This window comes from Octodon degus, unplaced genomic scaffold (genome assembly GCF_000260255.1).
Source record: "Octodon degus isolate 3935 unplaced genomic scaffold, OctDeg1.0 scaffold00052, whole genome shotgun sequence".
Lineage (NCBI taxonomy): Eukaryota > Metazoa > Chordata > Mammalia > Rodentia > Octodontidae > Octodon > Octodon degus.
In genome coordinates this window covers 2528340-2553944 of record NW_004524628.1, presented here as the reverse complement: position 1 = coordinate 2553944, position 25605 = coordinate 2528340, and the positions used below count along the sequence as shown (strand labels likewise).

Here is a 25605-nt window from a genome sequence, read left to right as displayed (position 1 = left end):
TTTAGTTGAAAAGTGTACAATGCACGCTGTGAACGAAGATTGTGCTCTGAATTGAATTATGTGGCTTTCCTACCTCGCCCATTTAGCGTCCTGTGCACCCAGCTGCCCTTTAGCCAGCGCAGGTCCTAAAAGGCAAGCTGTAGGCTCACCCAAGGAGCCCCTAATTCTCCTTCCTCTTGCTCCCTACCTGGGTACGCTCCTCCCAATCCCCCTTTGTAGCCATCTTCAGACATCCGGGGACCCCCCCCCAGGTCTGACTCAATCTCCCAGAATGATAACAAGCAAAATAGACAACCCGAGCACACATTACAGCCACCTGGGTTTGTTAAAACCTCTTCCCAGACCTATCCCCAGGCTGTTTGCTCTTCCGGTCCCAGATGGAGCCTGAAAATGTGCACTTCAGCAGGTCCGGTACTGCCCCACCCCCACCCCAGCAATGAGGTGCGGCAGACCTGGACGGGCACACCTCTGCAGTCCGCTGTGCTGCGTGCGGTGTACCTGGTGACGTGGTGTCCGAGACTCGGCTGTGCCCTCCGGGTGCCCTCTACCCGATAGCTCATCATCACAGCAGCATCTGGCATTGATCTTTGTTTTAGCCTCCCTCACCCTAGAACAGATTTAATTGCACTTCTTTCCATTTTGTCTGGACTAAGCCGACTCTTGGCCAGAGGAGAGCATTTAAAATTAAATAAACATTGTGTGAAGAATGAAGAGCAGAACGGACAGAAAGACAGAGGGCCAGAGACATCTGAAGTGAAAGAAGGGGAAGGCAGCCAAGACAGGAAAAGACAGAAATAAGAAGAAAGTGGTTTTCTGCCCCTCTCCCCACCCGTCCCCCACCAGGTGACCTGGGTGCAGCAGATGTCACACTTTCCAGACAGTGGAGTGAGAACAAAGGGACCTTGTTTCATTCTTGTACACAAATAATCACCTCTAACCAGAAAACAAACAAAATCAAGTTCAGAGGAATATAATTGACCAGGAGGAATTCTCCCTTTCCAAACAGCCTTGGACACGGAGTTTTGTGGTAGCCATTTCTTGTGAGGCTTGCGGATATCTTCCAGTCCTGCCCCAAGTGGAGAGGTACGGCCTCTGAGTGAGTCCCCACTGCTGTCCCTGGTGGAGTCTGGGTGCAAACAGGCAGGGAAGCAGGGAGGCAGAGCGAGCGCGCTGTCCCATTTGCAGGGGCCTGGGGCCTGGGGCCTGGGCACGAGGGTCCTGCAGTCCGGAGCGGAAGCAGCAACAACAGAACAATGCTGGGAAGGGCAGTGGCGGTGGCAGGAAGAGCACTAGCTTCCACAGATGTCTGCGGTGGGACTGAGGGAGGAACCGTCCACTTGGGGTTCCCCACACTCCAGTGCACGGATGTCACCTGGCCCCCACGCCTAGGCTCTGATGTCGCTGTCCTGAAAAGGGGAGATTGGTTGCCACTGTTCTCCCCAGATGATGCTGCAGCATGGCCTTCAGCCTCACGTGGAGAGCTAGAATAGTCCAGCCCATCCCCCCTGCTGCTGAGGGGTAACTGAGATTTGAACCAGTTAAGGGGTCTGCATGAGGCGGGAGGAAAAGCGGAGAGTAGGCAGAGGATGAGACAGCTCACAGTTGGAACTAGCTGGTCTCTCCCGCAGGTCCCTCTCGCGGATGAGCCTCAGCCCTACATGGGACAGTAGCTGAGATGAGTCGGGAAGGGTTCCATCCTGCCGCGTGTCCCAGGATCTTGGGTCCTCCGGAGGGAGCCACACCTGTGTCTGGCCTGTGGCAGTGCCCCTGGGACGCCGGCTCCTAGGAGCGAGCTCCTCCTTTCAGATGTGTCGCCACAAGCGTGCGATGTGATGTCCTCAGCGGGGCACAAGCGAGACTAGAAAACGAATGAAGAATAAAAACATTCCTGTGGGTCTTGCCGTTGACCAATGTTCACCTGCTGGCCAAAGCCCAGGTGCTCATCTTGCTGGGGGCTGCTGTAGGAGGGGTGAGATGAGGGGCTCCCCTCTGACGCTATCTAGTGCCATGGTGGCTAGCTTGCTTGGAAAACTCTGAAAACTGGTTTTCCTTACCTTTGGCCTCTTACCAAAGCATCTCACCAAACTCCAGAAGCGAAAGTAAAAATATAGTAGGCGCAAGCCAAATTACAAGCTTGAAATGTCTCACTTATTACAATGTAAAGTCAGCATCACCCCCAGGGAGGCTTCCTGTCCACATGAACAAGTTTGGTTGCCAAATCTTTGTCACTGAAGTCCTTCATCATTTCTGTGCTTCCCTGGCTCAACTCAAGCCCCAATCAAGGAAAGCCCAGCTCCGCTGTATCTGTGTGGAGAGCTGGAATCCATCCCTGGCACCTTGGCCGTGCCACCTGTCCAGCCCTGCTGGGCTGCACACGGCACCTCGGGTCACTCCCTCCCTCCTACACTCATGTTTTCTGCCTTTGGTGGCCTGGTGGCAGATCAGTAACAGGCACTGGGCTGTGTGATGCTGAGCCCAAAAAGAAGCTGCACATTAGTGACACAGGACATGGCAGACAGCGGGCAGCAAACCCCAGTTGAGATGACCCCCAGGTGGTGGCAGCTGAGCCTGGAGTTATCCACAGTTCCAGGCTGCCACGATGGCAGAGGCCAGCCCCAGAGGCAGGACCCGCTCATTGGTTAGCGCTGGTCTCCACAGCTAGCGACCCAAGTCTGCCATCCTTATTGTTGTTTGGTTTTTGGTGGGGAGATGGTACAGGGGCTGGAACCCAGGGCCTTCACGCTGAGTTGCATCCCCAGCCCTTTTTAAATTTTTTATTTTGAGACAGGGTCTTGTTAAGTCTCTCAGGCTGGGTTCGAACTTGAGATCCTCTTGCCTCAGCCTCCTGCAGTCCTAGGACTTCGACTGTGTTCCACCATGCACAGCAATTAACTATCTAGTTTTTTGTTTTGTTTTGTTTTGTTTTTGGTACCAGGGATCGAACTCAAGACCTTGGGTTTGCTGGGCAGGTGTTTATGCAGCTAAGCTATCTCTCCAGGTTACCAAAGTTTATTTTTTAAAAAAAGTTTTATTGGTAAATATTTGCCACACGTAATGATTATCTTCATAGGGAGCTGGAATAGGTGCATAACCCACCTAATACCTGAGTGTAAGGTTACCAGCATGGACACTACCTGTCCCCGCTCCCCAGGCTGGGGCAGACCCTCCTCATGTCCATCCTCTGAGCTCATCTCCAGTGAACTTAGCCCTTCTGGCTCAACACCTCCAACCCCGCTCCTCACCCCTGACAACTGGAGCCAGAAGTGACAGGAGCCAGCCTGCAGCTGGAGCCCCCAACTTTCCCGCAAGCTATGTTGCCCTCTGGAGCCATGAGGCCTGAGGGAAGGGGCTCAGTCTCCTCCTCTGGAAACTTGGAATCATCCCTGATTCTTGCTTTACAGGACTGCTGAGCCTTAGAGGAACCCAGGGAGACAAGACACTGTGAAACGTGAGCCTGCACCCCCGACCCCGGCTGTGCATTCAACACTGGGTGGGTGGTTCAGGTATCTACTGGCTGGTTTCTCGCTGCTGTTTCCTTCAGTTATGAGGCATCCTTAAGCCTAAGCTTCTACCTTCTTTAAAACCTGCTTAAGGGAAATGGGGGTGGGGGGGAAGGCTCAGTAGCAGAGATCGTGCCCAAAGCCCTGAAGTCAGCCTACAACACCAAAAAGTGTGGGAGAAATGTATTCAACTCACTGAATGGACAATCAGTCAGGCTACCTAGTCTCCTTCTAGGGAAGATATTTAACACAGGCCCAGATAGTAAGCCAAAGAAATGGCTTTCTAACAGTGGACTTGCAGCAGCAGCAGCAGCAGCGCATTCAGAGCCCAGGAGGGGACATTTCAGAACATCTTGCAGATGGGCCGGACCCCAGGGCTGGCTACTGTTACAGTCATCACCCATAGGCTGGCCTGCCTGGGCTTCCCTCTCGGTTGGCCTTTGATGCGATGCCACCTGCTCTCAGCATGCTGGACTCGCAGCCCTGCGTGGCCAGACCTGTCATGAAGCCAGCGCTTCACGGAGGCCACCAGGAGCCAGCTCTGTCTCCAGAGTCCAGTACCAGAAGCTGTCCCTGCCTCTTGTTCCTGGTCTCGGGTGTCAGAGATGTGGCCGTGTGCCCGCAGGATAGCCATTGGCCCTCCTACGATGGAACCTCTGTGTCTCCTAAGTGCAATTCCACAGCTGACCTTCATGGCAGCCCTGCCAAGAGGATATGCCTCTGTCCCCATCTGCTGCACAGGCAGGGACAATGAGGCTCCGAGAGGCTACGAGATAGAGGCAGGATTTGAATCTGCAGCCTGAGCTCCCGCGCGTGTGCACCTGTCTGTGCAGCCAAGCCCCCTCCAGCTTAGCCTTTCTGCCCTGCTGCCTCTCCTCTTCCTGTGCATCTCACTGAGGACAGCCTGGAGCCACTGATCCTGGGTAGAGGCAGAGACAGCTCCCTCGCCCCCATGGAGGCTTCAGGACCCTGACTTTGGTGGTAAGAAGCAAAGAAAAGGATCCAAGGGCTGGAGGTGATGGTTAATCTTAGAATGCAAAGTCCTTTTTTGTCCTCCAGTCCCTGGTTCAGGGTCACTGCCAGGTGTCCTGGGGGACCTGCTTTCTTACTGCTCACCTTACAAAATTCCTCTCCTGCCCAGCCTCAGTGTCATCCTTGCAAAACTGGGGGATTACGAGGGGATGTCCCCACCAGCTCTAAGCTAACTCAGGCAACCTACTCAGAAGGAGGTGACAGAGAAGCACATAGAGATTTGTAAAAACCATACAGCCTGTAACCCCAGTGTCTCTTGTCCTGCTGGTCGAAGGAGTGAGGGATTGGAAGGCCCTGAGTTTCTCATAAAGGGGCAAACCAAACATTAGGGTTCAAGAGCCCCTTTCTTGAGGAAATACTGCTTCCAAATGAGAGCTGTTTTTCTCACCTTAAAAATGTCACAATTACTTCAGAAGAATCTTTGGGTGTCTTCAGAGAGAAAGCAAATTCCCCAAGTTCTTTCCAGTTATGTGTGTCAGGAGACATCAATATGAGATTGAAAAACTAGGGCACAGCCTCTGTTGTCCTGGTCATGGTGGGGAATGGAGCAGGCAGCAGGGTCTGTCCACGGGCTCAGAGGCCTGGAGTCAGGGGTAACTGAAGCCCATGAGCTCCATGAGGTGGGATTGACAGCTCATGAGCAGGACACAGTGCTGAAATGAAACCTGGCTGTCTAACGCAGGGAAATCGTGGGGCCTTTGGGACAGGCCGTCTACAAAGAAATTATTCGCGAACCCACTTCTAGTCATCTGTTTGCTTCTGAGCTCAGAGGGAGAGAACATTTGCCTTCTCAAATGTCTTTGTGAGGCAAGGAGGATGTCATGGCTGCTCCCAGCTTGCTAACCTGAGAAGGCTCTTTCCAGCAAACTCTTTGCTGAAGTAACAGAGTACATAGAGGAAAGGGCACGTGATAGGCAGAGAAGCTTGAAGTGTGTTTGCAAACCCGTGAAATCACCCACTAGATCAAGAAGCGAGCATCACCAGCAACCACAGGTGCCCCTTGTGCCACAGGTCTATTATGTTCTCTAGGTAACCATTGTCTTGACCGACGGTCCCCTTGCCTGTTCTTCAACTCCACACAAATGGAACCCTTCGGGTACCTGTGTGGTTGTGTTGAACATGATGTTCTACGAGAGTTATCCAACTTATTGGACAATGTAATGGGTTGTTTCATCTCACTGTTAAATGCTTCATGGTATATGCATCCATTCTGTTGGTTGCCATAACTAGATAGATATATATGTTTTGTATATGTCTGTAGTGTGCATGTGTACATGTTTCATTGAATATCTATCTAGGAGTAGAATTTCTGGGTCCCAGGATGTAGGAGATATTGTCACTCGTGCTCAGGTGTAGGAGATATTGGCATCCTCTCTAGCACTTGTGGTAGCATCTTGTGGCTCTGCAGTGGTGTCTCCTTGGGACTAGTTTGCATTTTCCTGCTATTGTTTATTAATTAATAGCCAGGCTTCTTCTGTGAAGTGCTCGTTCTAGTCTTTGGCCAATTTTTTCTAATGGGTTATTAATGACTTAGGGAAAGTCTTTGTGTGCTCTGGATACAATGCCTTAGTTGGGTTTGTGATTTGCACATTTTCCCTTCCTCTCTGTGGCCTGCCTTGTCATTCTAGTAAGTGCATCTCTGAACAAACAGGACTTCCTAGCTTTAATCACGTCCAGTGCATTAACCTTTTCCTTTGTGCTTGGTACCTTTTGTACTACATTTGGAAAAAATTTACTCCAAGGTCATGGAATTACTCTTTTATGTTATCTTTTAGAAGTTCTGTTATTTTGCCTTTCATATTGAGGTCTGTGACCCCTGATTGATTTTTGTGTATGATGAAAAATAGGGTCAAGGTTCATTTTTAAAAACACAAATAGGGCTGGGGAGATAGCTCAGTAGAATAAGGACCTACCTGGCAAGTGCAAGGTCTTGAGTTCAATCCCCAATACCACAAATAAAATAAAATAAAGCCACCATTATAAAAAACACAGATATCCAAAAGACCCTGCAGTTTAAGAAAAGATTACCCCCTATCCCCACACATGGCACAGTCACTTTTATCATAATCCAAGTGACTGAATAGGTGTAATCTATCTTCTAGGACTCTCTCATTTTCCTCTGGTCTCTTTGTCTACACTTGGGCAAATCCCACAGCGTTTTATTTGCTAAACCTTCAGAATAAGTCTTAACAAGCATCCTTATTCAAGATTGTTTTGGTCTTTTAAATGTTTAAATAACAAATTAAGTTATTCCTACAAACAGGATAAAATTCCACTGGAATCTATATTAAATGGTGCTGACTGTGTAGATCAATTTAGAAAGAACTGACCATAAGGCTATTAAACCTTTTATCCTATGAATATTTATAGAACTCTGTTGCTTTCTCTCAATAACAATCCTGTAATCTTCAATTAAGTTAGATTTATTTCTCCATGTTTTGATGCTATTAAGAATATTTAAATCTTTTAATATTCTAATTATTTGTCACTCATCTAAAACTATTTATCTCAAGTTGATTAAACAGACCCCTGCAGTGAACTTAATACTAGTAATTTCTGAATCAAAGTCACCACGCTACAGAGAATTTTTTTGCAGCCTATTTCTCTCTATTGTTCAGAGTGGTTGACTTCTGTTTATTTTCCTCAGTCTGATTCTATTGACTGTGACACCCATTCAGCTATGAGCAGAATCCAGTGAGTGTTTCATTTCTCACTTCTATAATTTCCATTTGACTGTTCCTTTACAATGGCTGTTTCTTTGCTGAGATTTGTCTATTCGTTCATTTCAAGAGTTTGCAATTGTTTTCTGAAGTAGTGCATGGTGGTTGCTGTGAACTCTTTGTTAAATAATTCTCCCCTCTGATTCATCTCAGTGTCAGCTGATTGTCTTTTCTTGTGTAAGTGATGTTCCTTGTTCTTAAAATGACATGTGTTTTTATTGTATTTGGATACCTTGTCTTTTATGTTAAGAGATTCTGAGTTCTGTTTAATTTCGTTTTAAGTAGGCTTTTACCCTGTATAGGTTTAACGTATAGACTTTGGCCTAGTTCAGTGGAATGTGGGTCCAGTGACAGCCTAGCTTCAGAGCCTTTGCCGTACAATTACAGCCTAGTAGGATTTCTGTTGGTCCTTCCCAGTTCTTCTAGGAGGCTGAGGAAGTTCCTTTTCCTCAACCCTCTGATGCCTCAATATAAGAAGGCAATCTCGGGCCCAGGGAGACCAAGAGTGCCTCCCAAATAAGGCTGGTTGTTAGGGTGTGGCCAAGGGGTCACCCTAAGTGTCTGACAATTAGGAGGGAGGCCTTCAGGCCCGCCGTGAAGGGGGAGGGCTGAGTCTCCATTGGCTGTCTTTGGGGGAATACCAGACCTAGCTCAAGCTGCTGCCTAGAGTTGCTCCAGTCCTGGGATCCCTAAGAACTTCCTCTTTGAGCCTTTAACATTATTTCCAGCATTTATCCTTACAACCCCTGGGAGGAGAGAAGAGAGAAAAGAACCACTATGCTATCTAGTCTGAACCAGAAGTCCTTCCACTATATGAAGCAGTAACAGTCAATCTTGAATATAATTTATTGATTTTAATATAGACGGGTTATAAAAAGGAAATAAAAGGGAAGATTCTAGGGCTAGAGAGATAGCTCAGCAGACTAAGCATCTGCTTTGGCAAGCACAGGGACCAGGGTTCAATCCCTGGTCCCACATGCTACCTCTTGAGGTGCACTGAGCCAGTGACAGAGTCTGGGTGTGGTGGCACATGCCTATGATCCCGGCAGTGGAGGCTGAAATCAGGAGGATCACTACGAGTCTGAACTGTACCAAATACAAAAAATGGGGAAAAAAAAAGGGGGGGGGATTCTTAGAATTGGTAGGATCTTAGATTTCTGAGAATGCTCTCTCAAAAATGAGCTACCTTTCCACAGAATGCTCCAACACAGTGCAGGATCATGTATATTAACCAATAGTGACCCCCTTGTTGTACTCAGGGACCCGAACGGATATTCAAAGAAAACACCAAAGATCCATAGAATACAGCTAGGGAAAAAGAAAGACTATTTTAATTTATGTGACTAAAGTATCCCAGGACAAGCTATGAACGGCTAGTAAAGATAAATGTAGTCTATTGATAAAACGAACACATGTTCAGAAAAGAGAGAATATAAGGCGATGGAACTTCTAAAATATACCCATGTGTACACACACACACACACCTCATCTCAGAGTAGACAGGAACCCGTGTCCAAAAACAGGAAGCATAGGAAATACCAGCTGAGAAACTGCCGACTTGGCACCCAAGCTGACCCTGGTCCTATTTTAAACCAGTGACGCACCGTTGTGCTTTCCTTCTCTGCACCTGAAAGAATGACTTCAATCCAGCCTGAAGAGATGGAGTTATTTTTGGACCTGGGTACACAGTAGTTTGCCGCAGCCGATTGCTCGATCTTTCCACGACACAGGTGTTCTGGTGAGCATCCCACCCGGAGCCCCGCCCATGGGAACCTGGCCTCGCAGGCAACTTGCTGGCTTGGCAGCAAGGACCAGAAGGCTAAGGATGGCGCTTGGCTCGGCCCATCCACTTGTCGCAGATGCGCCCCAGACCAGGCTATGTCCACCTGGGGTCATGGTTCTTGAGCCAAATTATTCTTCCCTCATTAGCTTGCTTTCCCTGGAAAGCACGAGACCATGGGAGTCCAAATTTAGGTATGTGTTTGTTTTCACTCTGAAAGCTGTGTCTTTTGAGTACAATCCCTTTCTGGCCTTTCGTGTCCCAAACTGCCATATAGTAGTCTCCTCTTAGCCATGGGGAATACATCCCAAGACCTCCAGCACATTATTGACTAAAACCATGAGAAGGACCAAACCCTGCATAGATCATGTTATTTTTTATACTTATATATCTACAATACAGTTTGATTACACAAGTAAGAGATTGGCCATGATTGTTAATAATAAAACAGAAAAACATACAACAAATGCTATAGTAGAATTACTAGCATCACTATTCTCAGGAAACAGTATAAAGGTTACAAACACTGTGGTACCTTCAGCATTGATTGACTTAATGGTTAAGTGACTGATGGGCAGGTAGCTTATAAGATGTGGATACACTGAACAAAAGGATGAGTCACAGTGCAGGCAAAGCAAAGTTCATCACATAACTCAGAGCGGTACACAGGTGAGCATTTACAAATTGTTTCTTTCTAGAATTTTCCACTGAATATATTTAGGCCACAGTTATCCACAGGTAACCACGGAAAAGGAAATCACAAGGAACAAAGGTGTTCTTGTTGAGATCTAAAATGCCCCCCAAGAGGCACATCGTGTGCAAAGCTGATAGGCTATGGGAAATGACTGGATCATGGGGGTTCAGTAAGTGGATTATCCATTGATAAATCCACTAGCTGAATGGGCTCCATAGGAGGTGAGGCCTAATTGGGTTAGGCAGGCACCAAGGGTGTGATGCCCATATTCTGTCACTGAGCCCTTGCTTCCGGGTCTCTGCTTTCTGCTTCCTGGCCGTGATGGGACAAGCTGTGCTCCGGTGCCTCACCTCCTGCCACGACGCTTCTGTCCCGTCGCATGCCTAAAAGCAACAGAGCCGTGGCCTGCAGCCTCCAAGCTGTGAACCAAAGTACATCTTCCCTCCTTTAAATTGTCTTTCTTGTGAATTTCATTACATGGATGAAAAGTTAACCCAGGGGACCTAGCAGGTCTCCTTTGGGGGTTCCCTTTGGTCACAAAGAACAGGATATTCTCAGGGATGTTTTTGTCTGTGTCTGTTGGTTACAGCTGTCCCCTGAGACCAGCCCAGCACATATGGGAAATAAAAACAAAACGCGTGAAACTCACCTGCTCGCTGTTTCTCAAGTCTTGATGCTTCTTGTCAGCCCACCTTCTTTTCTCCCAGATGTTTGAGTTATTGTTGTTTCTTGAAGAGTTTCCTGGGCATTCAGTAGTATTTAGAGGAGTGGAGCAGGGAAAGCGTCTGCTCTGTTGTGTTCTGGTCCCAGAAATCAGCAGAGCCTGTTTAAAAATATGTTTCAGGCATGTTTTCCTTTCCTGGGTGACTTTCCAGAAAGCAGAAAGAATGCTATCAAAGGTGCTTTCTGTGATGGGAGCTGCACCCTCTGCGTTCTTAGGAGAGGTCAATTGCTCTAATCCCCAGATGCATTTCTCTGAGCCTGCTCTGGATTTAGTCAACAGGATATTGAATGACTTTTGAAAACCTAAACAGATTATCACTTATCTCCTGGACTGCAAGTTGACCAGTCACATCCATATCTGTTTTCTAAGAACTCTTTCCATTCCTTGCCCGGGGTCCTGAACCAGGCCTTCCTTTAGGGCCCAAAGGCTGCAACTACATTATCTAGAAAGGAGCTGTAGGCTCTTTAACTTTGAATGTTTAGCTGCACAAATAAAGACTTCTGACGGCTGTGTCCTCCTTGTTTTTGTCTTGGACCTTTGCCTGACACAGACAGGATGGGCTTCCAGCCCAGTGACTTGCGGGCAAGTGCTATATTAAAAACTTGGAGTTAATGTTTTAAATTAGCCAGCAAAGATACACCAGGCAGGACACGCTGTGCCAACTGATAGAAAACCCTGTCCCTCCTTTTTAAAAACCTGCCCTTTCTTTCACCATAGAGATAACTCTGTTTTCTCTTAGGTAACCAGACAGAGGACCCCCTGGAAAACTCAAATTTGTTGAATATCTTTACTTTAAAGATAAGGTTTAGAAACACGTAAACTGGATTAAACAGGATTCATGTCACCCTTTTGGGGTCCTATATCACCCCCATTATTTGAAAGACTTCCATAAAATGAACACATAAATACTAAGACGTATAACAAAAACTGTGAGTGTGCTTGGTTTTTGGCTTATGTCAGAACATACCAAGTTTTATATCATGCGATAAATGATAGAAATGGAACAGTAACATCCTACAGATGAACTGAATGCTCAAATATAAAGCAACACATTTTCAGATACATCTTATGGGCTTCTTTCTGCTTCCTCACATTCCTTTACCTCCATTTACTCTATCTTTTTTTAAAAAAAAAATTGTTTAAAACAAATATTTTCTGGCTCTACATGAAAAGTTTATTGTTTGAGTGAAGGGTTAAAAAAAGGTTAATAAATTAACATACTGATTTGATATGCAAGCTGTTCAACTCTAAGTTTATTAAAGAACTAAACAAATTATGTACAAACCACTAGTATATTAAAATGTTTTATTTATTTCATAATTATTTTAAAATCAGCATGAAAGCATATTTAATCTTTAATTTTAACCTTAATTGTTTGGGTAAAAGTGGAAGCTCTGTGAGTGTCTTTAGTTTACGACATGAATGGGAGACCCATAGTCATCTATGACTCCAAAAGAAAATGTGATTATAAAAGTTTACACAAAACCCCAAATCCCCAGACAGACGTGACACGAATTGAGCCAGGAACATATCTTATCAGTCTCTGAAAATATTGTTTTCCCTCTTAAATGACAAGGCAAAAGAGGAAGAAAGCAAAAATATGAAAAAAGGTGGCCAACTTTGTCTACCTTCGAAAAAACCGATGTCATAAAACAACAATAATAAACTAATTGGCTAACAAAGAAAACAGTTTTCCCTCTAATTTCTTTTGAAGTCAAGCTCCTTTTACTTTTTTTTATTTTGGGACGCCTACAAATGGAGGCTTCCTTGGAAACAGATGAGTTTGGTGGAGTTTCAAAACTCAGAAGATAAACAAGGCAGTCGTTCCCCTGCCCTCCCCCACCAGCCCCTGTAAATAACCCCAAGCCACAGTCTGGGCCTCTCTCTGCTCTTCCTGTCCATGGGGTGGGGGCAGGGCAGCTGGGGGGTGAAGGGAGTGGGGGACAGGCAGAGAGGGAGAAGGGGAGTGGGGGGGCTCATCTCCAGTGAAGCGGCTGGGGGTACAGAATGCCACACGCATGCCTGCACACACAAAATGTACATGGCAGAACCAGGCAAGAGATCCATTTAAAAAAAAAGAAAAAAGAAAGAAAGAATAAGTACTGCTACATCAGCTAAAACCCAGTCGTGCTCTTTCCTGGTTTGATGTCAGCTCCCAGTCCTGGCTTGGAATTGCCCACAGCGATATTGGGTCCCTGCCCACTGGGCAGGCAGAAGGCTGTCCCTGCCAACACTAGGCTTTTAATAAAACAGGATGCCGTCGGCTCACCAAGACAGATCCTGAGAATAGCCCCCTTCCCTATGAACTCCCTCTCCAAGAAGCAGCAGACCTGGGGCCCCTAAGTTATGGCGACCCCTCCCTGGCTGCTGAGCCCTGGCACTGGCTGCCCCTTGTGGGTTCTTGCCCACTGCGAGATCACGCCTGCTGCAACCAATAACTTTCTGCGTACGTTTCAGTGTGGGCAGAGGTGAGGCTCTGGCTGGTCTCCGGGGTGAGCCAGCACTGATTTTAAAGTGAAGAGCTGACTTCCATGAAAGGACGACCATGTCTTATGCCCAGCCCTGTGCAGCCGGCTCGGGGAGCTGGGCTGCTTCTGTCCTTGGACCTCACTTCTTGTCTCCAGGTGGCAGCTTCTAGCATTTGGAAGACATTCACTCTGCTGTGCATTCGCTCCCCACTCAGGACCCAATAGCGATGTCCCGTTTGAGGCAGCAGCTTCTGATTTTTTTTCTAACTGTGTCCTGACAAAAAGTCCAAACCAGGGGCTGAGACTACAGGTGCCTTCTAATCCCTGGAGTTTGTGACCAGTGCAGCTGACCCGTCTACCATGCTGGCCCTACTTCTGGGGCCTGCTAAGCCGGCCACTAAGACTGGGCCTGGTGGTGCACACCTGTAATCCCAGTGCCTGGGAGGCTGGAAACAGTAGGATTGCTATGTATCCGATCTGTATAGTGAGACCCTGTAGTCTCTGTACTAAATACATTAAAAAATAAATAAAATAAAAGTCCTCCAGGCCCCACGGGGACCTTTCCAGCCCCTACTGTCATGTACAGCAGTGCAGATTCGGGACAGACATCGCCGACGGGGAGGCAGTCATGTCATCAGCAAGTGGACCTACATAACCTCAGAGGAGCCAGAATTCTAGCACAAAGCACATCATTGTCACTGGCAATCTGGATTTTATCTCCAAATCTGCTCTGGTTCCTGTATGTGCAATTCAGTCTCCTCACTCATAAAATGCAGAGCAGGCTGGTGGTGAAGAGGAAGCGATCCAGCTCCTAACCTGTTACCTTCTCACTCGGCATCCGTGGGCCACTGGGAATCACGCGCCGCACTTTCCTCCCGGGCCCAGCTGTGACAGCCCAACCAGCCATAGCCTGAGGATCAGAGACAGCACGTGAGCAAGAGCCTGCACGAGCCCGCGGGCTTCCCGAGGCCTCCTCTGGTTCTGCCAGCCTAGGAGCCTTTGAGGCCTCGCCCGCTCTATTCACTTTGAAGCTTTAGGGGAGGAAATGGAGGGCACTGGTGCTACAGGTGGTGTTTTCTTTCCTTCTTTCACTTGAAGCTTTGTGACTTTGGAAAAGAAAAGAGAGGAAGTCTATGGGGGAACATCTGGGCATGCGGACCATGTCAGCGCCGGGAACTTTGTCTCCTGGACCGCAGCCCAGATCCATTCCAGACTAGCGGGGTCCTGGCAGGAAGTGGAATGTGCAGGCCAACATCTGAGAGGAGCATGCTGCAGGAGACCAGCCAGGGTGACCAGAGAGACTTCAATGGCCACTGCAGAGGGAGGAGTGGAAAAAGCCCGAGTAAATCCAGAGTCAGAAAGGGCGCAGTGCGGCACAAGAGTATCAGCTAAGGTTCTATAGAGGAAGAAACCGCTCATGCTGATTCAGCTCAGAGGGGGGCATGCTGGAAGCCTTGACGGGATTCCTGGGGTCACCAGGGAAGCCAGAGTCTCAGCCGGAGGACCAGGTTCAGCCCAGGACAGGAGCCCTGCACTGTCAAGAGCCCTTGTGGGGAGCCGAGCTGCTGTTGCTGCTTCCCAGACTGTTCAGCTCAGCTCAGCTCAGCATAGCTCTGGGGCAGGAGAAGGGACGTTGTGGGCCACATGGGAGGCGCCACTCTACTTCCATGAAGAGAGGCCATCCAGCTTTGCCAGTCTGTGAAGACTATTCCCTGTGGCAGAAGTGGAGCTGGAAAAGGATGCCAGGGTGGTGGATTCCAGGCTGATGAAGAGGCTACACCTGGGAGAGTATGTGACGGGAGGTACCACACCCACTCCGTAAGCGATGAGACAAGTTCAAGAGTCTCTTTTAGAGAAACAGCAAGCAAATGTGAGTTCTAGCACAGCAGGCCAGCTGGGCAGAGCTGAGGGGTGACGCCAAGGTCAGTTGCCACGTGTGGACAACCCAGCGGGGAGGCAGGTCAGAGGGTAAAGACAAGGTCTGTTAATTACAAGCTGGCCAGGCCAAGCTAGGGAGAGCACAAGAAAAAGTCCAGGGTTGTCAGAGGAAAGAGCCCAAGTTGGGAATGTCCAGGCCAAGGTGAACGAGGGAGTAAGAGGCTGGAACTAGTGCACCAGGCGCGAGGTCATCCAGCCTGATTCCAGTGGGGTCTGTCTAGCTGGGAAAGAGCTACAGGGAGTGCCTTGTGGGTGTCAGCGATGCCATTTGGTCCCAAAGGGGGAGGTCCTGTCCTCATCGGGAAAGCCCAGCTACTGAATGAGTTCAGGGTTCAGCGCAGTGCCAGTTCTCAGTTAGTTGGGAGACAGGCTGACACTCGGAGTGTCGCCCTTCACCGTGGCTGTGTCTTCTGAGGGCTGTGGCTGCCCCTGCTTTCTCAGCATGAGAGACACAGTTGTTCTGAGGATAACAGTGTAGTTCTGAACGCAGCTGCGCCTAACATCAACTCTACCTTTGCCTTTCATTCGATGGGAATCCTTGGACATTCTCTAAGCAAAAGATGCTCGTTGTGTGTTTAAACCAGGCTGGATTGTTTTTTTGTTTTTTTTTTTTTTTTCCAGCAGACATAACTACAAAGCTCTGTGATAAAGGACCAGTGGAATAGCTCAGCAGACTAAGTGTCTTCTTAGGAAAGCACAGGGACCAGGGTTCAATCCCTGACACTGTGCTCGAGTGTGCTGAGCCAGCACCTGAGTCTGGGTGTGGGGGCGCATGCCTGTAATCCCAGCACTGGGGAGGCTGAAAACAGGAGGATCACTACCAGCCCAAGCTGCCTAGTGAGACCCTGTACCAAATACATATTTTTTTTTTTAAAAAAAAAGCTTTGCAATAATAGGTAGATCATAATATTAGTATTAATCACAACTCAGCACTTTTCCTCACTCCTTATAATGTCTCCAGGAGGCAAATGTTATCATTGTACCAAAAATTGAACTGTGGAAACCGAGGCAGAGGTCCTAGTGCTGCACAATATTAACCCGGAGGACAGAGGCTAGGAAGACTACAAGTGTACACAGATTCCAGGTGAGACAAGAGGCTTGGTTGGGGCTGGGCGCCACATCAATTTCTGCTTATACAATAGTTGATTATCCTGAGTAATAATTTCCATGAGTGACAAAAGGAGAGAGGAAACACGTAAGAGAAACTAATGTGACTGGGAAAGGTGGTCACTGATGATCGCTGAATTATAAGAATGCAACCCCAAAATACACAAAGGAGATGCAGAACCAGGGAAAACACACAGGAGGAGCCTGAAGCTGTGAGCACTGCTCCCGGAAGCTCAGGTCCAGAGTGCATACGCCTACAGACAAGGTCTTGGCATTGGAAGCGCTTCGAAGAGTAGATGCAGCAGGGCTAGGGCTTTACCGGGAGAAAGTGTTCAAATGCTCAGGCCTGATAAAAAGGAGCCAGGACCATGCAATGGCCATTTAGCTATATTCTTCTCTAGCTAAAAGAAGTATTTGTCAAAATCAGAGAACCCAGGACCATGAAAAGCCGGTGCTGAGGAACTTGCAGAGAGTCCAAGTCAATAGCTCAGGTGAAAGAGGAAAACCCCCAGAAGACCCTGAAGACACACAAGTGTTAGACACCAGGGAGCCCAGCCCTCCGCAAGGCACCAAGTCTTGAAATTTGTAAGGATGGAAGGTTGTTTGATGGAAAACCTTGAGGGAATATTCTAGAATTATCAGCTACATTGACTGAAAGCATTAAAAAAAAAACAACAACACAGGGTACAAAAAGAGTTCCATACACTCAAGCAACCACCAATCTGTTGGCATGGGTTGGTGGGACAAGAGAATCAGGCAAGCACCGAACAGCTAAGTAGTGGACAAAGGGTTCAAGGATATTCTTGCTTCTGAGGGGAAGGCATCTGGATCCAGAAAATCAGATGAGATGGATTCCTAGCTCATTGGACAGTGATGCCCAGATGGAATGGTGAATTGAAGTTTTGTGGAGAGGATTCCTAGATCCATGCCAAGGGCCATGTCTTCCACCCACCCAAGCTAGTAACGTCCTGGGACACCATTGGTAGGACAGGAATCCGAATGGTTAGTCCACTGTTACTGATGGGTGAATTGTAGTTTGTGATGCACACAGGGCAGTGGTGGGCAGGAAGCCAATGCTTGGACTACCATAAGGAGCTGCTATCTCTGCATGCTGCTCTGACATTGCAGACACAAGACCTTAGATTCCCACCTCGGGTCTCCATTAGAGTCTCGTGACTTGGGCCAAGTCACCCTACTAATCTGAGCCTGTTTCCCCACCTGTAGGCTTGGTTATCAAAAACTTGAAAGATTCAAAACGTTTTTGTGCAGAATGCAAGGGTAATTACACACTGAGAATGACAATAGATGTTATGAATCACCTGATCGCAAAAGACTCTAACTCATTTCAACAAGTAGACTGGGAAGCCCCAACCAACAGCAACATCATCGAAGACTCAGCTGAAACAGAGGTCAAGAAAAATACCAAGAATTTAAAATGCAGCATAGAAAACATGCCAGGCAGAGCTTGGCTCTTTGGGTAGTTGCCTATGTGAAAACGAGATTTGGGAGGAGCCCAGAGGTCCGACAGTAACACATAAGAGAGCCAAGGAACCAGAGCTTCCAGTTCTAAGGACAGAACTAAGGAACCAGTGTGGCCTGTGGAACAGAACAGCTCAGAACCCTGAAGAGTAAGGATCAGTGAGGCTTTCCCGCTCCTGGGAATATATGAGGGAAATTACAGTGCAAGATGAGAAGCCAAACACCAAATGCTATCTCTGTTACAGCTACAGTTATGTGGAAGTGCTCACGAGAACTACAGCAATTGGTAGGCCTTATGGAGAGCTGTTTTCTCTAAAAGTTTCACTCCCAGCAACCCCAGAACCAAAGAAAATCCTGTGGTTTTTGCTGCCATGTGTTTAATGCTGTTCAATAATGAGATGTGAATGCTAGAAGCCCGTGTGGCTTTGGCTTGTGTTGGTGGATGCATAACATTTACTGGGTGTGATCCTCGCAGAGCTGTACCCCATGCCAGGCATTGCACACCTGGTAACTGGATGATGAGACGGGAACTCATCCAAGTAACGCTTGTAATAGAACTGGGAACCGATGTGGCCCTCCAGTACTTCTGCACAAATCTCGCAAAAGGGAAATGAACAATAACTTCTACATAGATTAAGGAACGAAATGCAAAACCGATCACGTTGCACAGGTAAAAATGAATGAACAGTTCTCTGTACCTGGGAGGAATACGAACTTCCTGAGCATAAAAATAATGCAAATGGTTACAGAGAAAATCACTGATAAGTATTTAAAAAATACAAATTTCTGACTCCTAAATCACCATAAAAATTTAAAGGCAAAAAAAGACCTACCTGAGGAATATATATGGCAAATACTCACCTAACTATATACCCACACACATATAGGGGCTTGTACATAGGACAAGGACAGAAAAATGGACAAAAGCTATAATAATCATAAAGAAATGCAAAGGATCTAAAAAAAAAAACAGAAAGACACTCAAACTCACATACAACCAAAAAAATGCAAATAAAAATAGTAAGCTAATATTTCTCTTTCCTTTGAGAAAGATTTTTGTGGTTTACTTTGTGCTGTTATAACAGAACACCTGAGGCTGGGGACTTTTATAAAGAAAGGAGCTTTATTTAGTGCATTGTTCTGGAGGCTGAAGAGTGTGGCTCTGGCATCTGCTTGCCTCTGCAAGGAGGCACGAGAGGGCCTTAAGGAAGAGCCAGACTCAGCGTAGCAACCCAGATTTTATGGGAACTAATCCAGTCCCAGAAGCCCTTGCCCACTCTCAGGAGAAAACAGGAATCCATTCAGGAGGGTGGAGCCCTGCAACCTGATCATCTCCCACCAGGCCCCACCTTTTAAAGGCCCCACCACCTTAATACAGCCCCACCAAGGCCACCCCTTGGCTTCATCCTTCAGCATTCACCTCACACTATTTAACAGCATTACAACACACTGGGGCCGGGGCCAGTGGTGTGGGTGAGGTGCCTCAGAGATTGATTGCACCCTAGTTCCTGAGCCATCAGTATCCTTGCCCACAAGCAGAAGATAATCATCATTCCAGGTCACAGTGCTGCAAGAGGTGGAGCTGGGCTTATTCTAACCTGGGGTGACATTTGGAGGGATCTTCAGGTACCTAGAAGCACGCCATCAATGCCTGGTGAAACAAGCCATGCTGTATTTAGGTGCCAAGTACACTGTGAAAGATTATTCCCTAATGGAACGCACTATAGATGCTCTGATCCCAATTCTGTAAAGGAAAATATGCATATCATTTTTTATACATGTTATATCTAGTGATGGGCTTACAAGTGATTTTTTTTCACAAATGATTTTTTAAAGAAAAAATATAAGGATAAAAGAATTTGGAAAACAGTGTTGATACCAAACAAATTGCCCCCAAAGCAAACACTCCTCTGGTATATGCTGAGAATGGCAAATGGCAAGGTTAGACTGCTGGACACCTCCTATGACCCTAAACAGTTGGAGGAAATGGCTATGTGTGGCTTGGCAGAGATAGGGCTCCTCAGGGCTGTGACACCTGTCTGCACATCCTTGATAGATGCCAGTTTGGGGAGTGTCTTGATTTTGTCCTACACGATAGCTCATCGCCTGTCTCTGTAGGACAGGACCCTCTAGCAGGAAATTAGAGTGCCCAGACAGACTTGGAGCAATACAGGGGCCCCAAGAAGACTCAGCAGTTGGTGGTCATCTCTGCCCACCCAAGCACAGACCCAACCATTTGCAGGGGGCTGTGGAGAGGACTTCCGATCTGCGTGGGATTTGGGCTTGCTTTCTTCCCTCCTTCTCTGCCTCCCTCCCTTCTTTCCCCACTTCTGACGTAGGTTGTTTTTCTTCCCCTTGAAATCTCTAGACTCCTTCTACAAAGAAAGTAGCACCTTCACCTGCACCTGCAGGTCAGCGACTGGGTGGGGTGGGTGGAAGAAAGTTCAAGCGGTACAGAAGAGAAAATTTAGCAAACAGAAAAGACCACATTTTCTAGAGTAAGAAAGAAGCACTTTTCTCCCTGTTAAAGTTTGCATCAAAATGTTCCTCTAAAGTTTCATGTGATCCTAGGCAGGACCTTTGAAAAGCAGTGGAATTATGAGGCCATTACTTGCAGACTTGCTCCTAGGAGGCAGGGCCCGGCCAGAAGAGACGGGCCACTGCGGGGTGAACCCAGAAGGTTACAGCTTCCTGTGCCTCCTGCGCACTCCTCCCTGGACTCTGCTTCCTGTCCGCGCGGCCTGAGTAGCTGCTCCTCTATGCTGGCCTAGGGCTGTGCTGCTCCACCGTGGAGCCGGCCCACGAGAGAGTGAATGTGAGCTGCAGTAAATCTCGTGGCCTCGAAACTGTGGGTGTCAGATACGGTGTCTCGGGTGAGAACGCGACTGAGACAGTACATAAACCATAAATGAGGCCACCAGGGCATCTCTGCGTTGGGGCTCTGAGCTGGCATAGCAAGGTGCATCATTCTTCTAAAAGCATTGCTGGCTGGGGAGATAGCTCAGCAGGCTAAGTGCCTGCCTGGCAAGCACCACAGGGACCTGGGTTCAATCCCTGGTACCACATGCTGTGCAGGCCTAGCGCCGAGCCAGCCACTAAAACTGGGCATGGTGGCGCACACCTGTAATCCCAGTGCTGGGGAGGCTGAGACAGGAGGATCACTATGAGTCCGATCTGTATAGTAAGACCCTGTAACAAATAAATAAATCAAAATATTGCTATTCCCTAGAGCAGGAAGCCTACAGGAGAACCAGGTACAGGCCAGGCTTTGTGATAGGATAAAGGTGACATTTCATATCTGTGTGGACAAATGGAACACTTGGTAAATAATACAGAGGCAAAGGGGCTGCTTTCTAGGAAAAAGTAAAGCGGAGGCCAAACTGTGTATCATAAGAGCCCCATTAGGTCCACATAAAGCAAACATTTAAATGTAAAAAAATGGAAGCCATAAAAACGCTCAAACAAAACAATAACTTTTCATTTCAAAGGAATATTTTCATGTGTATAAATGTAACATGTAAAACTACAAAGGGAAAACTTGATGAAAATAACTACATTAAAAAATATCAAGTTTGTAAACAAGGCATAGTGGTACACACCAGTAATACACATCCTCCAGGGGCTGGGGCAGGAGGACGGCCACAAGTTCAAGGCCAGCCTGAACTGCAGAGTGAGCCCCTGTGTCAAAAGAAACACAAAAATAAACAGAAACAAAGTCAAGTTTGTCTGCGTGGCCAAACATACCATAAGCAAACACAAAAGGCGAATGCAAAGTTAGAAGCAAAACCTATTTTAAATTGCTATCTCAGACAAGGTTCAAATATCATGAATATACAATACCCAAGGTTTGTAACATCCCAGCCCTGAAGCATCGGAGGAGACGGCCTATGTTGCTTACTCGAAGAGAGATGGAGTTGAAATCCACATCGAGATACCATTTTTAATCTCTCAAACTGGAAATTTGCTCACCTGTCGTACACCTCAAGGTGTTAGGAACAGGTATTCTCACATACCCCAGTTGTTTGCAAAATAGCGTGACTGCAGTGGAGGGCAGTTTGGCAATATCCAGCAAGACTACAAACACGCTTACTGCTCTCCTGGGGAACGCAGCCGCTGTGAATTTGCCTACGGATGCCGGCATGCAGGTGTGAGCCGCCTGCACCCAGGCTACTGCGGCAACATCGCTTGAATTCGCGAAAGACTAAACACAAGCTACATGTCTAACGGTCTGCAACTGGCTAAATAAACAGAGGGGTGGTGTGCCGCCCTTTGTGTAGCAAAGCTGAGTGCCCCAGCTGTGTGTGCTGAGAACCATCGCAGAAGATGCCAAGGAATCGGAGCGCGGTGCTTGCCTCCAGGGAGGGAGATGGGATCCCTGGGCGATAGAGGCGGGCGGCAGAAGATGCTTCTTCCACACTCACTCGTGTCTTTGACTTTTTGGACTGTGTGCAAAGGTTATCTACTAAAAGACACTTAAAGGTCTAAAACCCAAAACCTGTGTCCTTCATTCTTTCCAGGGACAGCCAGATATAGCAGGCTGGTAGCTGAGTACCCAGTCGGACGCCATCCGCTTTGTCCTCTAGCCATCTACTTCGGTTGGCCAGAGTCCAAGGGGTGGGGACAGTGGAGGAGGTCCTGCTCGGCCTCAGCTGTCCTTGAGGTGGGGCCATGTCCGTGTTCACTGGTAGCACCGCCTCACATCTGGGACCAGCTATGAGGGCTCTGTCTAGCTGCCTGCAGAAGCACACACCAGCAATACAAGGCGTCTCCAGATCCTCTGGGGAAAGGCCGAGAGGAGCTGGTGTGAAATTTTAAATAACCAAAGCATTACGGTTGCTGGCCAGGCTCAGGAATTCAGAGGTGTTAATTGATGGTGAAGGCGTTTATGACCAGGGACCTTTTCACAACTCCTGGTCACCTCATTTTACTCCTCCTCCGTGCAGGTTTAAAATAAAACCTCACAATTTGCCCTATTCCCCCCACCCCAATTAAAAATAAACCGGTGCCAGGTGTGGGGGGTGAGCATGCTGTGGCCCCCAGGGGTCTGCCAGAGACACAAGTGCACTGTGGCTTTGCGTCTGTCAGTGTCACCGCACTCCAGCTTCCGGCCTGAGCCTGCCTTTGGATCAGCAAACAGCTGTGGGCGACCGCCTTGTGCCAAGCCCCAAGTGGGCTGGGCTTGGCACTACTGCCTTGGGTCTTCCATCACAGGCCCGCAGTGGAGAACAGACTTGTTTCTGGCTTCGCAGAGGGTTTGGCTCAGCCAGCTCCCAGCTGTCACTCTGAGGAGGTGGCAGCTTGGCTCAGCTTTGGCCTGCTGCCTGGGGATATTACCAGTAGTTCCCTCATCCCTGGCACAGGCTGCAGGCTCCTGTCCCTCTGCCCTGGAGCTCGCAGGTCACTGTCCGTGTGTCCCCTCTTTATGTGTCTTGAGGTCCTGACACTAATAGGGTGGCCAGGAGGTCTGAGCAGAAGGCTGGTCCCTCCTGCATAGTCCTGACAGCCACATGGACATGCACAGTCACCAGACTTTTTAAACAAATGCTGAGTGAGAGACCCGAAACAATGCCTATGTGTCCGCTTGTGCACTGGGCTTTGTGTGTGCATGAGTGCATACACGTGTGTGCAGCAGTGTGGGTAAGCGTGTGCATACAGGTGCATCCGGTACCCATGAACACCAGGCTAACAAGAGCGCCCTCTACAGCTGCCCACATCTCCTCCAGGTTGGTCTAGAACCCTGTTCTGGAATTAGTCCATTCCTCTGACTTTTAGACAGGAAGTAAGGGGAAGGTGGAGATGCTGACAGCAAGAGTTGGGAGTTCCTACAAGGGGGCATTTGCTTGGGCTCAGAGGGGAGGGGTTCTGTTGGGCAAGGCTGAGCAGGAAGAGTAGCTTGCAGTACTTCTGGTTAAGCATTGATGTGGGAGGGCTTTTTTTTCTTTTTCTTTGCAGGATGGGGGTTGAACTCAGGACTCTGTGCTTGCCAGGCAAGCACTTACTCTACTGAGCTATCTCCTCAGCCCCTGGAAGGGCTTTCTGAAAGGAAGATGAGAGAGAATGCACTGGGCTTGAGGGAGCTGGAGGAAGCCCTTGCTAATGTAGGGTAAGTAAAAACACAGAACGCTCGCCTTGAACAATTGTTTCTTTCCTGGAGGCTAAATTAACGGGCAGGTAGCCAAAAGCCACATTAGGATGAGAAATGTAATCTGTTTATAATAAGTTTGCAAACTGCCCCTCATTGGCGCCAAGCGTGTGCAGGGCACCGCAGCCCGGGAAGACGCTGCCCCTGGCCTGCTGTCTGGGGCAAGCGCACCAGAGCTAGCAGGGCACTGTTTGTGAAGCCCAGTCCTCCTTTCACCTTTCTCAATCATTCACTTCCCTCTGGGCCAGATAAACAGGTTCCCAGAGACGACAGCTGGAGTGGCTGAGAGCCAAGGCAGGCTGCCCCTCCCTCCCGTGTTGGAGCCACCGCCTCTACCCTGACAGACTCAAAGCCAGCTCTGCACCTTGGAAGCATCCCGCAGGTCACTGGGCACCACCATGTAGGAATCCGGGCCCCTGCAAATGCCCTCCTGCGGGTGCTTGGTTCTCCTGGGAAAGGCAGTAGACTGGGCCGCTCTGGGCTGTCCCTGCTCCGTAGGGCACTGTCGTCCTTCCACTGGGATGAACTTTCTGTGTCACAGCACCTCCCGCTTTCCAGAACAATAGCGAATAGAAACAGTAGCCAGCACTTACTAAGCATTTATTGTGAACCTGGCGTTGTTTCACTGTGCCCACCCACAACCCAAGGGAGAGACTGTTATTAATCATCTTACAGATGTGGAAATGGAAGTATAGAAGGTTTTGACAACTTGCCAAACTCTCAGCATTCACTGTGGTGTCTGGTTGTCAATGAAGGTTTTTCCACCCTGGCATCTCAGCCCCTTCCTTTATACCCCATAGCTCTTCCCATCTCCTGGAGTTCCAGAGCCGAACATCCCAGAACTCACGCAGGTCCATTTCCATCCCCTCTTCTCTCCTAGAGAACAGCTTTATTCTGAAATCCTCCTTCTGACCTCTGCAGACTCTGATCACAAAGGATATGCTTTCCCTCTATTTAGAATATAACAAACAATAAGAATGGTGGCTAATGAAAAGAGAATCAGGATCAGACAGACCTGGCCGAGCATTCTGCATGTGCCTCTTACCAACCTTGGGCAAATTGCTCAACCTTTCTAAGTCCCCAGTGCCCCTCTGTTAAAATAGGAACTATAAGTTGTGTAAGAACTAAATAAGATAAAACCTAAGAGCTTCCAGGCTGTGTTTGCAGGTGGCAGACAGCTCTGCTGAACTTGTGGTGACAAAGTGGCACATCTAAGAGGACATAGGGTGGATGTCCCACCACCAAGATTTCACTCCTTCCCAACTTGCTCAAAGACCTCCCAACCACAAGCCCAGGAAGCTGTCTTCAGGCGGTAGCTCGCTCGCTAACTTGGCTCCACTTCCTGTGGGGAGGCACCTGCGGAGGAGGGAGAGGGCTGGCGGGACTGGGAGGTGCAGGGAGCGACAGGACTGAAGGAGGCATCATGGGCCCCGGAGCTGGGTGTAGGACCCAGCCACCGGGAACTCACCACACGGTCTTGGCCCGCTACTTCCTCTCTGAGCTTTAGGTCTTCCCTGTCCTCCATGGGTTACTGGGAAGCCACCTCAGTAGCACGTTTGTTAGGTTCTGGTCAAGTATCTTTAAAGACTTCCACCTATGCCTGAAGGGACAGTTGTTGCCCCTTAAAATGGCTATTAGTGGCCTTTCAGAGTTCTTTCTTCCTTTTAGGTGAGGCCTTCCAGAAAAGCATAGGAAGAACCTGTGAAAAAATGACCAGGTCATTCTGGTCTACCCCTCTTAGGTGGCCTGGAATAAACTCTGATCACTGTAATTTAGTATTTAGTGAATACTAAATTCCCCACGCAGAGGCACGCTGGGCCTCCGTTGCTTGAAGGTTCAGGGTATGAAGAAGCATGACTTTGGATTGAGCGTGCTCAGGAATGTGCCAGCCCTGCATGTCACCATGTGACATCCTTCCTGTTCGGATAGGTACACATTTTCCCAATAAGTGCCCCGTGCTTTCTTCATCCAGGAGACGCTGATTTGGCAATTATTCCCTGCGCTGTTTTTACTTACTATAA

The 25605-nt window shown here is 48.2% G+C and overlaps 1 long non-coding RNA gene across 1 annotated transcript; it reads right to left on the bottom strand.

Annotated features, from left to right (window-relative positions):
• Nucleotides 1-1637: 1637 nt before the first annotated feature.
• On the bottom strand, nucleotides 1638-25254 carry LOC111817222. Its single transcript, XR_002821469.1, has 3 exons — nucleotides 25053-25254; nucleotides 10376-10549; nucleotides 1638-1858 (listed from the first exon to the last, which is right to left on the bottom strand). It is a non-coding gene; the product is annotated as an uncharacterized LOC111817222 (long non-coding RNA).
• Nucleotides 25255-25605: the final 351 nt, after the last annotated feature.